This window comes from Narcine bancroftii, chromosome 4, assembly GCF_036971445.1.
Source record: "Narcine bancroftii isolate sNarBan1 chromosome 4, sNarBan1.hap1, whole genome shotgun sequence".
NCBI lineage: Eukaryota > Metazoa > Chordata > Chondrichthyes > Torpediniformes > Narcinidae > Narcine > Narcine bancroftii.
In genome coordinates this window covers 308,356,225-308,373,337 of record NC_091472.1, presented here as the reverse complement: position 1 = coordinate 308,373,337, position 17,113 = coordinate 308,356,225, and the positions used below count along the sequence as shown (strand labels likewise).

General features: G+C 39.8%; 1 protein-coding gene across 1 annotated transcript in view; it reads right to left on the bottom strand.

Moving 5' to 3' along the window:
* The window catches only part of ube2e3 (ubiquitin-conjugating enzyme E2E 3 (UBC4/5 homolog, yeast)), a 143,843-nt gene that overhangs the window by 112,637 nt on the left and 14,093 nt on the right, over positions 1-17,113 (bottom strand). The gene's annotated exons all lie outside the window — the stretch shown is intronic.

The window sequence follows — 17,113 nt, the reverse complement described above, 5'->3', positions numbered from 1 at the left end:
TTTATTCTTAAAACACACGATCAAGCCCGCACTCACCACATCAGATGGCAGCTCATTCCACATTCATTTTCCACATTCCACATTCTTTACTCTCTGAGTAAAGAACTTCCCCCTAATGTTCCACCTAAACCTTTCCCCCTTCTCTTAATCATCTCCCCTAATCGAAGTGGAAAAAGCCTATTTCCATCCACTCTGTTTATACCTCTTAAAATCTTGTAAGCCTCTATAAAATTTTCACTCATTCTTCTCTCTAAGGAATAAATTCCCAACCTATTCAATCTTTCCCTGTAACTCAACTCTTGAAGACCCGGCAACATTCCAGTAAATCTTCACACTCTTTCAATCTTATTGATATCCTTCCTGTAGTTAGCTGCCCAGAACTGTACACAGTATTCCATATTTGGCCTCACCAATGTCTTAAAAACACTTCAATATAAGAACATTTTCTTTAAAAGGTACTTAAGATTCTTTGTAACTGTAATACCAAGATAGTTAAATTGATGTTTCCACAATCTTAAAAGGAATATTAGTGTACACTGATGCAGGTGTATTCAAAGGGAAAATTTCACTTTGATGCAGATTTAATCTATATCCTGAAAACTTAATAATTTGAGAAACTATTGACAATGTGGAGTTGATGAGAAAAGGAGAAGATCATCCACATAAAGGGAAACTTTATGTTCAATTTCCTTCCTACAAATCCCTGAAATATTCCTGCATTCTTGAAATGCAATTGCTAATGGCTCTATGGCTAAATCAGAGTAATGAGCTTAAAGATCAGTCTTGGGTTTCCCCATTGGGGATTAAAAGGTTGTCACTGTTGAAAATTAGTAAGAATTGAAGCCATAGGGCATGAATACAATAATTTAATCCATGTAATAAAACCTGATCCAAAATTGAATTTTTCTAAAATTGTGAATCGATTTTTCTAAAGTCCATTCAACTCAATCAAATGCTTTCTCTGCACCAAGGGAAAGAACACATTCAGGTGTCACACTGAAAGGTTAGTACAAAATATCAAATAAGCAACATATTTAAAATAAGAGTAATGGTTTTTAATAAGACCAGTCTGATCTTCAGAAATGATAGATGGTAAGATACTTTCCAAACTATGGGCCAAAATCTTAGCCAAAAATTTTAAATCAAAATTTAATAAAGAAATTGGCTTGCAGGAGGAACACTCAGTTGAATCTTTACCTTTCTTTATGAGAGATATGCATGCTTCATCAAATATTGCCATTAGATTACCCTGCCTAAACGAATTTGATAGCACAGTCTTAATTGGGATGATAGCAGATTTGGAAAAACTTCACTGGAAACCCATTGGGTCCCAGAGCTCTTCCAGAATGTAGTAAAGAAATGGCAGCAACTATTTCCTCTTGCAATACAGGCTCATCGAGTATCATTTGGTCATCCGAAGAAAGCGTTGGAATACTTAAGTGCTCCAGGAAACCTTCCATTGAACTGCAATCATTTGTGAATTTAGAAGTATAGAGTCGGGAATAAAAATTCCTAAATGTGTCATTTATCTCAGAATTATCTGTAGTAATGTTATCATCCTCCTTTTGAATCATTGTAATTTGGTGCTTAGCTTTAAAATCTTTCAACTGATTAGCTAAGATCTTACCAGATTTATCACCATGAATATAAAACTGACTCTTACTCTTCAACAGTTGGTATTCAATAGGATATGTTGAAAAGAGATCAAATTTAGTTCGAAGTTCAACTTTTTTAATATGGATTAGGATTTTTAATTTGAGTGTATTGTTAATCTAATTGTTTCATTTGATTGACTAATTCTAATCTTTGTTTAAAGGCTTTCCTTTTTATATTCACAGTATAAGATATAATTTGACCCCAGAAAAGCTTTCAAAGCATTTCAAAAAATCAAACTAGAAATTTCATATGAAATGGTTGTATCAAAGAAAAAAAGTTATCTGTTCCTCCATAAATTTCACAACGTCATTACCTGATAATAAACTCGAATTGAAATGCCAATGTCTTTTTATTTGAGGGAAGCCAGGAAAAATCATAGATAATGCAACAGGGGTATGATCTGATAATTATAAAAATTAGTCAGTGGAATCAATTAATTATCAATAAGAAAATAATCAATTTGCAAATAAGTTCGAACACCTTGCAGTTTCAAACAGGATTTTAGGACACCAGCAGTGTGGATGGGAATGGACTTGCTGGCTGCTGCAAATCTGAAAACATTTTCTGCCAGGTGGGAATGGGCCATTTTCATGTGCCTTCTTCCCTTTGCCCCACTCCAAACTGGTATGGTCCTGAAGGACTGAAAAATTGTAAATGTCACCCAACTATTCAAGAAGAGAGGGAGGCAGCAAAAAGGAAACTATAGACTGGTTAGCTTGATGTTAGTGGTTGGAAAGATGCTGGAGGCGATTGTCAAGGATGTGATCATAGAGTACTTGAAGGTACATGACAAGAAAGGACAAAGCCAGTGTGGTTTCCTCAGGGGAAAATCTTGCTGAACAAACTTGTTGGAATTTTTGTAAGTGACAAGCAGGCAAGATAAAGGAGATGCAGTGGATGTTGTGATAGAATATTTGTAGATGTATTTGGAAGATAAATTGGTAAAATTAGAGTAGGTTACATACATAGAGACACTTTAAAACAGATTTGAAATACTGAAGAATTCATATTCAGTGACTTTACAGAAACTATGGAGAATGCTATGCATATTTCACAAGTAGGTGCTAATTGAAATGATGTCATGCACAGAAAAATCACTCCTGGGTTCTTGTTTACCTAAAAACAACAGATGGGAACAGAAAACTGACTCTTATTGTTTGTTGAAGAAGGAAGGCGGTTTTGCAAGAGTGAGAGAGAGAGACAGACAGACTGAACAGTCACAACTGAAACACGCAGGAGAAGCTTTTTGGAATTTAATGAAAAGCTCCAGAGTGGCGGATGGCTGGAAGTGCTATCTGTCTGATGTTTCTCTTGGAATAAGAGCAGAAAGGAACATTGTGATAGTCTGAATAAAGAGGTGATCATCTGGAGAACCCTGATGGGGCAAGTTTCATCAGCAGGACATTGAGGTGACTAATGGTGGTACCTCAGTTGTGGAAATCCTGGAGCAACAAATCTCTACGAGAACCTTCGTGAGTGGTAAACATTTACCTTTCGAGCACCAAAGCCTGGTGAACTTTGTACATGTTAATTCTGTGCACAGCATAAGAATTGCCTGCAACCTGAGAACTTGGAAGAATGAAAAGTGAGACACTCAAACTATTTTTTTAACTGGGGAGAAAAATGAAAATTGCCAGATGCAAAGGGGCAAGGGAGTTCTCGTGCAGAATAGCCTGAAGGTAAACTGCATGTTGGGTCAGAGGTAAAGAAAGCATATGCAATGGTAGCATTCATTTCAAGACGAATAAAATACAAGAGCAGAGATATGACGTTGAGTCTAGTGAGACCTCTCTTGGAGTATTGTGAGCAGGTTTTGGTTCTCACTTCAGAAAAAAAGTGCTGATGTTGGTGAGGGTTCAGAGGATGCTCACAAAGATGATTCCTGGAATGAAAAAGTTATCCTAAGTGGAGCATTTGACATCTATTGGCCTGTACTCATTGGAATTTAGGGGGAGGAGGGATCTCACTGGCTCTCCACTCAGCTCTGGATCACCTTGAAAACAGCAACTCCAACGTATGGTAACTCTTCATAGACTACAGCTCAGCCTTCAATGTCATTATTCCCTGGTCAGAAGCTACCAACCCTGTGTCTCTGCACCCCATCCCCACCATCTGCAACTAGATCCTTGTCTTCCTTATTGAAAGACTACAGTCAATACAAATTAAAAGCAACATCTCCTCAACACAGGTGCACCTCAAGGTTGAGTGCTTAGCCCATTACTCTACTTACTATACACACATGACTGTGTGATTAGGCACAATTCCAATGTTATCTACAAATTTGCTGATGACACCATGGTTGTCGGCAGAATCTCAAGCAGCAATGAGGAAGCGTACAGGAGGGAGATAGATAAGCTCGTTGAGTGGTGTCACACCAACAATCTTGTGCTCAACATTAGCAAAACCAAGGAGATAATTGTGGACTTCAGGAGGAAGTCTGGAGAACACAATCCAGTCCTCATTGAGGGCTCAGTCGTGGAGGGAGTCAAGAACTTCAAATTCCTGGTGTCAACATATCCAAGAATCTGTCATGGAGTTTCCATGTCAATGCAATCATGAAGAAGGATAGCCAGCAGCTATACTTGGTGAGGTGTTTCAGGAGATTCGGTATTCACCAAATAATTTCAAAAATTTCTACAGGTGTACATGGAGAGCATCTGGCTGGTTGCATCACTGTCTGGTACGGAGATGCCAACACTCAAGACAAGAAAAATCTCCAGAGGATTGTAAACTCAGCCTGTAACATCATGGGCACCAGACTTCACTCCATCGTGGACATCTACAAGAGAAGGCGTCTTACAAAAGCAGCCTCTATCCTAAGGTTTTCCCACAACCCAGGCGATGTCCTCTTCACTCTGCTACCATCAGGGAAAAAGGTACAGGAACCTAAAGATGCACACTCAGCGGCACAAGGACAGCTTCTACCCTACTTCCATCAGACTCCTGAATAATCAATGAACCAGTCCAACCACTACCTTCTTGGACTTTTTGTGCACTATTTTCATTAATTTTTGAGAAGGTGGTTTTTACGAATGTTTGCATTGTGATGCTGCTCCAAAACACTGAATGTTGTGAGTTGTTCATGACAATAAATTCTGGTTCTGATTCTGAATGTTGAAGCAAAGGACAGTGTACCAGTAGAAAGGTTATTTTTCATGATGGGAGAGTATTGGACAAGAGGGCACAACAGGATTGAAGGACATCTGCTTAGCAATTTCTTCAGCCAGAAAATGGTAAAACTGTAGAATTTGTTACCACAGGTGTTTGTGGTGATCAGGTTATTGGGTGTATTTAAACAGAGTTGATAGGATATCAGTAGGCCCTTTTGTAGTGAAAATTAGTGATATGTAAAGGCAGATTTCTTCTGCCTTTAAGACACTCCACTTATCTCTATAAAAGGACCAGAGGGGGAATTGGCTGGTCCAACTTGCTCCACATTTCCTGCATTTAGGAGGGTAGTGTCCGGTAGAGCAAAGTCGTTCCACCTCCTGCGTAAAAGGGTTGTGGCTCCAAACAGGAAGGTAAGATGATTGACATCACGCTGACAACCCTGTCGCCCCGCTGCACTGTCACAGAGTAGCCGGTGGAGCTGTCAGGTTGCACTTTTTCACTCCGCCATGCTCTTCGTGCCACCCGCTCCCTCATGCCACTCCCCTGTCCCGCTCTCTCATGCCACCCACTCCCTCATGCTGCCCCTTGGATCGAATGGCCGGGACACTTCAGGCTCCTGGCAGTGGCACAGCTTCATTCAATGTTCGATGTACGGGGCTTGCAGATTCCATGAACTGCCCAGCGGGGCGGGGGTCTGTCAGGCAGTGGCGTAGGGAGCCGTCAGGCAGTCGGGTTCAGGTAGCAGGGCGGGGGCTGACAGACAGCCGAATGGGAGGTTATCAGGCAACAGGGCTGAGGAAGCGGGTCGGGGGGGGGGGGCTGCTGTCAGGCAACAGGGCTCAGGCCGCAGGGTTGTGGGGCTGTTGCAGGAAGGCCACTGCTCTGCTGCACGTCCTGCTCCTTTTTACCCAGGGAAGCTGGCACGGTGCTCTGGGCTATATAAAAGGACTGCATGATCTGCCTTTTCTGTCCTCTGCATAAAAGGTAAAATTGCCTTTTTTTTAACTAACGAGCAGGCGATAACATGGCTTTTGTGCATAAATACCTCTACTGGTTATGGGGAATAAGCTGGGAATGGGGCTGAGTTAGAAAATGGATCAGCTCATGGTTAAATGGCAGGGCAGACTTGAAAGGCTGAATAGTCTCGTAGTCTTTGGGCCTTAACAATTGACAAAATGAGCTGATTCTCTCACTGTCGATGAGCCTGACTGGCCACTTCTCTTCCCACACTTTGCTCTTCCATCATCACTATTTATGCAATCCCCTCCCACAGTTTTTTATTCATTTCCAACTTGCAAACAGTTTTCAGGAACTGAACCCCATAGTAACTTGGATTCTGGCTGTGATGGAAGTTAGTTGTTTTCTGTCATCGAAAAGAAAGGCTGTGATTTAAGGAAAGCGAGAACTAGAGATGATTGTGTGAAAGTGATTCCCATTGACTTCAGTTTTTTTCATTAATTTCTGATGTCATATCCACTAAGTGGATCACTGGCACCAAGCTCAGTTACAAGCAACACTTTTGAAATTCATCTCATGTTTGGATTAAAGCTCTGGAGCCCAGTCATCTTGGCAAAACTCAGTGAGCATTGGTGCGAGAATTGTGGAATCATAATTTTTACTGATGGCATCAGTAAAAAGAAATTTAAAAATAGCAGCGTTGGCGGAGCTGCTATAGATGCAGGGCTGCCGTTGGTGTGGACCTGCAGGGAGCAGAGACACAGCACTTTCCTGCGGGATTCAAATGCCCAGTCTGACTGCAGTCGGCTCGCTAAAGGCTTAAAACAGCCTGTTACAAGAACCAGTGGTGGCTTCTTTTAAAATCCATGAACCATGATGGTCCAAGATGGTGGTGCCTCAGTTCACCAGCTGCCTTGAGAGTTTGCAGTCTCTGGGGAACAAGAGAACTAGCGCAAGGCACCAAAACAGGGTGACCACCATTCCCCCCCCCCCCCCCCCCCCCAAATTGAGAAGGAGAAACAGATGAGATGACCACAATGGTGGACCAGTAAAAGGCACTGAGGCTGAAGAACATGCAGGAGGCAAGCTGTGGTTGCTCAAGGTGAGGAATCCATGCAGGCTATGGGCTGCTGGTGACCAGTCAAATGACTTTCACCAGGCTGCAGACTTCTGGAGACTGGCTAAAAGGCTACCAGGTATCGGAATCAAGAAGTAGGAGGGTGCCAAGGGCATTGAAGGCTTCCTGATTGTGTCAGAGGCTTGGAGCTCAGATTGCTGATGCTTTGAACTGTATTCTGCTTTTCACTCTCTCTGACGAGGGCTGAATAATTTCTGCTGATGCAGAATCTTTGTCTTCCCTTCAGTAGACTAAAGGAAATTTTGTGTAATATTGCTTTAACTTTTTTATTACATGACATAAAAAGAATCTTACTTTCTTTAAGGATTGAAACAGATGAATAGGTAGCCAGTCTGATTTTGTTCTGCTTTTTGTGACAGGATAATTACCCACATTATCAGGCAAATTGTGTCAGCTGGTGGTGCAACTATTTCTGTTACAAGTATCTTTGGTATTGCATTCAGAATGTTTCTCATCTCAAGTCAAGTTTATTGTCATCTGAGTGTACAAGTACAACCCGTGAAACAGAGTTCTCCGGTTCTCGGTGCAAAACATGCGGGCACACAAATAACACACATACAGACAAACAATACATATACAGGACAAGTATTTTATCTATAAAATAATTAATTTTGTTTTGTGCAAATGAGAGTCTCGGATGGTTAGTGTGAGTAGTTTCTTTGGTCGTTCAGCATTTTCAGTGCTCATGGGAAGAAGTTATTCCTTAGCCTGGTGATACTCCTGTATCTCTTCCCCAATGGGAGCAGCTGAAAGATGCTGTGAGCAGGGAGGAAGGGGTCCTCAACAATTTTGTGCCCCTCATCAGACAATGATCCCAGTTGTTCACATCAATGCTGGGGAGGGAGATTCCAGTGATCCTCACTGTGGATCACTGGAGTGTTATGGTCCTGTGGATTGACCTCCGATCCATTTATCTGCAGCAACTGTACCACACAATGATGCAGCCATCCAGGACACTCTTGAAAGAGCTCCTATAGAAGGTTGGCATAATGGTGGCCGGTAGCCTTGCCTGCTTCAGTCTTCTCAGGAAGTGCAGTCGCTGTTGCACCTTCCTGACAAGTGAGGAGATATTGAGTGTCCATGGTAGGTCACAAGTTAAGTGAACTCCAAGGAATTTGGTGCTCTCCTCTCTCTCTACTACAGAGTTGTTGATGTGTCGTGGAGGGCGATCATTCCTGGTCATCCTGAAGTCCACAATCATCTCCATCTTGTCCACGTTGAGACTCAGGTTGTTCCTCGTGCACCATTTCATGAGATTTTCCACCTCTACACTATCATTGTTGCTGATGAGGACAACTACTGATGTTGTCAGTGTTGGATCTGACGACGTAGCCATGAGTCAGTAGCGTGAACAGGAGTAGGTGAGCACATAGCCCTGAGTTGCACCTGTGCTCAGCGTGATGATGCTCGACATTCTGCTACCAACCCGAACAGACTGTGGTCCAGGATCCAATTTCAGAGAGGAGTGTTGAGTCCCAGCAAGAACAGCTTCTCCACCATCATCTGGGGAATGATCGTATTAAATGCCAAACTGAAATCAATGAACAGCAGCCTGGCATTTGAGGTGTCATTCTCCAGGTGGGACCGGATAGAGTGAAACGACAAGACTGTAGCATTGCCTGTGGAATGGTTTCTCCTATAGGTAAATTGAAATGGACCGAGCATCTCTGGGAGGTGGGTTTGATGTGTTCCATTACCAGATGCTCAAAGCATTTAATAATGGTGAAGGTCAGGGTCTCAATCTTTGTAGGCAGAGTGATCAGTTTTCTTAATTTGTCCTGTATTTCAAATTGGCTGAGATGATGACCTTTAGTAATGACAGGAGCCAGTAGAAGGCAAGATGTTTCACTGGGCAGTTTTGCTTGAAGATGGATCTGGAGTTATTCTTGTTTCCTCCTGTAACTGTCACAATGAATGAATGTAATGTTACTCCAGATATTTGATCAAAACACTTGTAGATCACTGAGCACAGTCTCTGCATTTTAGGAGGTATATTCTCTTGTGTCGCTTCATCAAATTGAAGATTATTTTAGGTTTATTGTTCAGCAGTTCCTGGTGTGTCCTTCATGAAATCAGTCTGTTACCCTGGATTGATTGCAGTGATAGAGTGAAGTAATCGATTATGGTAAAATACAGTGGTGTTGATTCCTTGTACAGCTTCAAGGGTGTCTAGTTTTGAGTTGCTTCATCTTTTTTATGTTGATCCCATTTACCAAATTTCACAGGGCAGATAGCAAAGACTGATTAAAGGGAACAAATTTTCTTTCATGAAGGATGTAAGTGAACCAGATGGATATTTGGAACAATTAGATGGTTTCAAAGTATGCCATCGCAGAGGGCACCTTTGGTATGATTTCACAAATTGTAGGTTGATGCAGTTCAATAAGCTACAAATTCAAAAGACTGTAGGTTGAGTTGAAACACAAAAGTCTGCAGATGCTGTGAAAATAGTTAAAAACAGAAAATGCTGGAGGAACTCAGCAGACTTGGATCAAGCTATTGTCTTGCTCAATTCTAAAAGGTGAGCAACCTTTTAGAATTGGACCAGCACCTGTATGTAAAGAAACCCTTGTTAGGTTGAGATTTTTTTGCTGTATCTGAAGCTTGGTTGTCCATTCTATTTATTTTTGCTCTTTTGTTGTATTTGATTCAATACCAGAGCACTGCTATTGTGTTTGGAAGAACGTCAGATTTGGTGGGTATATTAGAGAGACGAGTCTGGACACATGTTACAATCATAGGTAACTTTCATGAACACACAAGAGACAAACAGGAGAGAAAGTGAAATCATGCTTAATTACTATATTACTAAACAACTATACCGATATTCACATCGGACTCAGGTTGAACTCTGATATCAGTGGTTGCCTATGCTCTACATGCTCACACAGGTGTACACACTCTACAGACAGGAACTTTCACACACACTCAGTTCCCTGCACCAGCGGGGGTGCGGCTCTCTCCAACCACTGATCTATCGCAATTCTACGGCTCAGCTTAAGTGTACTGCGCACCTTACCTGCTACACTAAATGATGTCCACAGTAGCGATCTGGTGGGAGAGATGTGCGGAGTTTGGATCATGAGGCAGAAAGAAACAATGTGCTATGCATCGATGCTTTGCACAGTTTTGACCTGGGTGTTTAACCAATAATGATCCTAAGTAATTTAAATGACTAATAGGTGGTTGGAATCCAACTTTGATTGACAGATAATGTGACTTCCAAATAACTTTCAGACAGGGAGGACACGTGATCATCCACAATGTTCCAGACAAACTGAGAGGCCACGTGTTTCCTCCACAATTTCTTGCTCTACTCTTTACATGTATGACTGTGTGGCTTGGTCAGACAATAACACCATCTACAAATTTGCCAACGATACCATGGTAGTGGGCTGTATTTATAAAAACAAAAGCGATGAGTCAGCACACAGGAGGGAGATTGAAAACTTGGCTGAATGGTGCACCAATAACAACCTTGAATTCAATGTCATCAAAACCAAGGAGCTAATTGTAACTTCAGGAAGGGAAAACCAGAGGTATACGATCCAGTGATCATTGGGGGAATCAGAGCTGGAGAGGGTGAGCAAATTTAAGTTCTTTGGGAGACACTATCTCCGAGGATCTTTCCTGGACCCAAAACACTAATGGCATCATGCAGAAAAAAAAAATCAGCACCTCGACTTCCTCAGGAGTTTGCAAAGTTTGGTATGACATCTTAGACCCTGGAAAATTTCTGCAGATGTATGGTGGAAAGAATGGTGACCAGCTGCATCATGGTCTGGTATGGGAACACCAATACCCCTGAGTGTAAAGCCTGACAAAAGGTAGTGGACCAGCCCAGGACATCACAGGAAAAACCCTCCCCACCACCAAGAACATCTACGGGAACACTGCAACTGGAGAGCAACAGCAATCATCAAGGAACTACAGCATCCAGCACACACTCTGTTCTCATTGCTACTATCAGGAAAGAGGTATAGATGTCACAAGATTTACACCACTAGGTTCAGGAACAGCTGCTACCCTCCACCATCAGACTCCTCAACAATAAACTCAATCAGGGACTCGTTTAAGGACTCTTATGTTTGCACTTTGATTTTTTAAATTCTCTCTGTATTGCATTGTTTATATTTGTTATCTATTTACAGTTATTTATATGTTGATATGTGAATGCTGTTTACAAAGTAGTAAATCTGCCTTGCCCGCAGGAAAAAGAATGTCATGAATGTACTCCGGCAATAAATCTGAAATCTGATTCACCACATTTAGTCTTATTAATTCACAACATTTCTGAAGTAAGTTGAGAGTTGCATGAAAGGACAAGACTGGTTCAGGATGGCACACTTCCTTCTTCAAAGAATAGATGGGACCCAGAATCGCAATTTTGAAAAATATTGTGCAGATTAATTAATTACCCATCTGACATGATGAAATTTGAATTTATGCCTCAAAATTGTAACTCAAGTGATTCAAGTACAATGCCACTCTCCAAAAATGAAGATTCAATAATTATACATGGATTTTTTTATCATGTTCTCAGCAATAGAAAATAAATCTCATAAGTAGTTTATATATTTGTTCCATAATTTGTATGTATTAGATCTTAAAATCAAAAAAATACCATTAAATTTTGTTCTAATTTGGGTGAAACAAAACTCAGCATCAGAACCAACATATTATCCTCTGCAATTTCCACCACCAGGTACATCTTCCCCTCTGCTTTCCACATCCCTTCCCACTAATTCCCCCCTCAGCACCTACCCCTGTGACCACAGGAAATGCTACACTTGTGCCCACACCTCCTCTTTCACCACTATTTGGGGCCCCAAACAGTCCTTCCAAGTGAAGCACCGCTTCACGTGAATCTGAAGGGGTCATCTACTGCATCTGGTGCTCCCATGCAATAACAGGGACCTCCCTGTAGCCAACCATTTTAATTCCACTCCCCATTCTCACACCATCACATCTGTCCATGGCCTCGTGCACTGCCAAACAGAGGCTACACGTAAATTAGAACACCACTTGATATTCTGTCTAGGCACTCACCAACCTGATGACATTAACATCGACTCCTCCAGTTACTATAAGGCCCCTCCACCATCACTCTCATTCTTTCCCAATCAAATAGTCTCCTCACCCGTTTCCCTCTTCATTCAGAGGGTTACCCCTCTCCCATCATTTCTTAGCTTTTTTTTCTCTTTAGCCCTCCCAACCATATCCACCTGTGATCTGTTGGCACGTGCACCTCCCCTTGCCCCTTCTACTCTATTCTCCTCCTCCCACCATTTTTATTCAGGCACTGGAAAAGACTGTCCCACTTCTGAACTCTAAATACATTTCAGGTCCACAACATTATTAAAAGTACCACTTTACTTCATACAGAAACCTGCAGAAGGTCTGTCACCTCCGTAGAGGATCAAGAGCTCCCCAACCATAGAAATGCATGGGTTTGTATACCATGCCGCAATCCGACTTTATCAATCACAAATCTGTCTTCTCCTATGTAACAAGCATTACCCTATCAGCATTAAGCTATATAATATTCATCTACAAATGGGATCACTTTGTGGTCCAATCCCTGGGCATTGTTCTTGTGAGTCACATGATCTGGAGAACTTGAGAGTAGCGGAAATTTGCTTGCTAAGCTGGACTGGCCAGGCAACCCATGTCATGGTGCCCTTCACTTCTCTAAAGTATTTACAACCCTCTCAGCATTCTTTCCCAAAGCAGCAAGATACATGTGGGCATTAATTAAAATTGATCAACCTATACTTGGTAGACCCTTACTTCCATGCTGCCTGGCTGCTTTTTGCTTATACCTTGACGAAGATCTCAGGCCCAAAACAATAATTGGTTATATCCCTTTGCTTTCGATAAATGCTGTATGACTTGCTGAGTTTCTCCACCACTTCTGTGTTGCACTACATTCACAGTGCCTTCATTGTAATTAGAGTTTACTCTTGACAGCATGATTAAAAAAAGTCTTGACTGAGATGCAGAATGCAATAAAAATGTTCATTATTTTTCCTTCACAAAATAGACAAACTTTCAGCAGTTTTAGATTTTGCAGTTTATTTGAAAACAGGAATTAGGTTAAAATCTGTCTTCATAAACCCAGTGATAATAGTAATATGTGGATTAATTTAATGACTTGATAGAATAGATGAATTTTTTAAGATGGTAAGTTTTGTTTTAATATGTGTTGGATTTGAACTTCTCAGATCAAGCTGCAATGTTTCCCATGCTCTGCTTTATTTTTTTTCTCTCTGTTAATGGGGTTAATTCAAGATTGGGAATACTGAAAATTTATCAGTGTTTTCTATTTTTATGCTCGAGACACAAGATGGAGGAATGAACTCACAACCTTCTGTCTAGCATATACTGTAAGTGCTGCAAGGCCATGAGAGAGGCAAGATGATGATCACCCAAGTAATGTTTGGGATAGTGTTGGGAGTGAGGAAACAGATTTGATAGGTCTCAAAGGAAAGGACTCTGGACAAACAGTTTTGATGGGGAAGGGTTTTATTTACAGAAGGCAATTGTGGGAAATGGTAACAAGGACACACACACAGAGAACAGGTACATAAAATGATCAAGGAAGATCATAACGATGGCCCACCACCCCTTGACTCAGTGCAGGCGTGACTCTATACTACAAGGGACACTAATTAAATGCTCCTAACCCTTTTAAAAGTGCACATCTTCCCACTATTGAGTACTTTGCTGGCGTCGAAGGGCAGCAGCAATCATCAAAGACCCTCACCACGCAGCACATGCTCTGTTCTCACTGCTGCCATCAGGAAAGAGATATGGGTGCTACAAGACATGCAAGACCAGGTTCAGGAACAACTGCTACCCCTCCACCATCAGACTCCTCAACGACAAACTCAAACAGATACTCATTTAAGGATTCTGACTTCTGCACATTATCGATATCCTTTTGTTCTTTCTGAATATGTTTATGCTGTGTACAGTTTTTTTTTGCACTACCAATTAGTGGTAACTCTGCTGTGCCCCCACCCCCAGGGGAAAAGAATCTCTGGGTTGTATGTGATGTTCATGTACTCTGACAATAAATCTAAAATCTGAATTGTTTCCAATTTTCCTTTTTGAATGTAAATGTCATAACAAAGGCTGTGAAATTCAATGACTGATCGTTAAAACATTCACAGGTTGGAAGGAAATGAGGACATATGTGAGCCAAAAAACATTTAAAAAATTCTGGGATCAGGGCTGTGGTGCCAAATTTAACAGCAGGAAGTGATTAGTATTTTTTCTCTTTTTCCTGTGCAGTTGTTGGACATGTGAAGAAACTGGCTATCCAAAGGATGAGAAAGTATGAATACAGTATAAAGGTGGCAGATGGGGTTAAGCCTCTGAGAATCAAAGGTGTAGTCAGGATGGGAGACATAAGAAGACAGTGGCAAGTAAATTCGCTGCTTTAGATTCACAGAGCATATAGCATGGATGCAGGCCCTTTAGTTCAATTTGTCTCCTTCAGCCAAGATCCTGACCAAAATTAATCCCATTTGCCCATATGTGGACGTCATGATATAAAGGGAAATGGAAGCTTCTATCGTCATGCCTGCAAAACATTTCATAATGGTTTTTATGTTTTTAAAATTTTGTCTATATTATAAAATATGTATCATGGATTTGTTATGGTCTGTTGACAAAGTTAAAATCTTAATTCTGTTTCACTCATTACAAGTGCTGCTTAGCTTTTCAGAATTTAAACTGTATTCATTTCCATGCACAGCTCTGAGAAAATTACCCCATTTTTGTTTCAAACTTTATTTAAAACATAGAAAAAAAAACATAACATACAGTATAGAAATAATCAAAAATAAAAATTTTACATTAACACCTACTCCACCCTCCCACCCCTTCAGCCAACTCCCTTAAGGGGAGCAAAAATATATATATACAAAAAGAAAATATTATAAATGTTAATAACATTTCAAAGTATATCTAAATGCATATATTTCAAATACAGAGACCACTTACTAACAAAAGAAGAATAATTATCATTTAAATTATAAGTAATTTTTTCCATAACAATACATACTTTCAATTCATTGTGCCAATGTGATATATTAATCTCAGAATCATTTTTCCAAGTACTAGCAACACATTTACACGCTACTGATAACACCAAACGTACAAAAGCAATGTGAATGTTGTCCAATCCCATTCCCCTTAACGAATACAAATTTCCCATCAAAAATCTAACGGTAATATAAAATTATATAATTTTTCCAAAATTACTTTAATTCCTTGCCAAAATTATTGAACTTTAACACAAGTCCAAACGGGATGTAGAAAAGTTCCAATACATGAGCCACATCTAAAACAAGATTCCAAATTACTAAACCCATATTTTTTTATAGCATTTCCAGGGTCAAATATAATTGATGTAAAAAATTATAATTAACCATTCCATATCTTACATTAATCAATTTAATTTCATTGTCCTGACACATAGTTGCCCAATCAACTTAGGGAAAAATAAATACTAAATCACTCTCCCATTTAAGTTTAGATTTCTCTCAATCTGACTTATCCATACTACCTTGTAACAAATTAGACATAACTGAAATATAACCCTTTTTGGAATAGAGGAAATCAAAGATTCAAATTTTGACAAAGTAGGTAAAATCACCTCTCTACCATAATTATCTTTTATCTAAGTTCTAAGTTGATAATACGCAAACAAAGAATTTACAGGTATATCAAATCTTTCTCTCAATTGATTAAAATAAAGAAATTACCCCTCTGCAAAACAATCTTGTATTGTCTTTATACCTTTAGAATCCCAAATCTTTAAATAATTATTAAACTTTGAAAAAGGAAGAAACTGATTATTATACAATGGAGTTAAAATTAATAATTTATCTTTCAACCCTAAGACCCTGTTTTTTTAAATCCAAATCTTTAACAAATGTTTCAATATCTGCATATCATATTGCTGTAACAAAATCAAATTCCAATGAAATATAAATGTATGTATCTCAACCACAGAAATATACCCCATCTCCACTTTAGCCCAGCTAGGAGGCTGATCTAAATCCATCAATCTACTAATAAACTTCAACGGGGCCGTTTCATAATAGTTTTGAAAATGTGGTAATTGTAGTCCGCCCAATGCATACTTCCATGTAAGTCTGCAATGCCACTCGAGCTAATTTACCTTTCTATAAAAACTCTCACACTGCTTTATTCAAATCTTGAAAAAAGCCCTGAGTAAGAAAACAAGGTATTGACTGAAATAAATATTGAATTCAAGGAAAAATATTCATTTTAATACAATTAACCCAACTAATCAAAGTTAATGGATGATCTTTCCACTTAATCAAATCTGCCTTAATCCATCTTAATATAGGTACATAATTTAATTGATCTAATGATTGATAATTAGTATCTATAAACACACCTAAATATTTAATTTTACTTGTCCACCTTAATTTTGTAATAGTTTTAAATTTAGAATAATCTCCCACTCCAACTGGTGAAATTTCACTTTTATCCCAATTAACTTTATAACCATAACCATATAACCATTTACGGAGCGGAAACAGGCCATGTTGGCCTTTGAAGTCCTCACCGGTTCACTGATTTTGTGCGCCCTCTTCAGGCATTGGTGATTTTAAGTGTAGTGTATCTTTGAGAATTTTAACATCTATCCATAGGTACTCTGTACTTTGGATATCCCGATAATTTTCCAAATTTCAACAAATACTCTTGCAATTGTTTCAATGACCGCTCCGGTTCCTTCAAGTATACCAACACATCGTTCGCAAGTAAGTTAATTTTATATTCTTCATTCTTAATCCTCATCCCTCTAATTTCTTCATTTTTTTCTAATAGCCTGAGCTAACAGTTCAATAACCAACGCAAATAAGGCTGGTGACAATGGGCAGCCCTGTCGAGTTGAACGAGTCAATTTAAATGGTAAAGAAATCTGTCTATTTGTCAGCACCCTAGCAATCGGGTTCGTATATAAAGCCTTAACCCAACCAATAAAAAAGAGCCGAATTTAAATTTCTCTAACAGTTTAAATAAAAAAAAATCACACTCAACTCTATCAAAAGCTTTTTCTGCATCTAATGGTATGCGTTGACCAAAGTAATTAATTGCAATATATTGTCTGATGCATTTCTATTCTTAATAAAACTCAGAGCTCTATGAGCCCGATCCAATTCCAAGCCTTCAGGAAAAAGCTCTTTACCCAGCACCTCTGGGATCCAA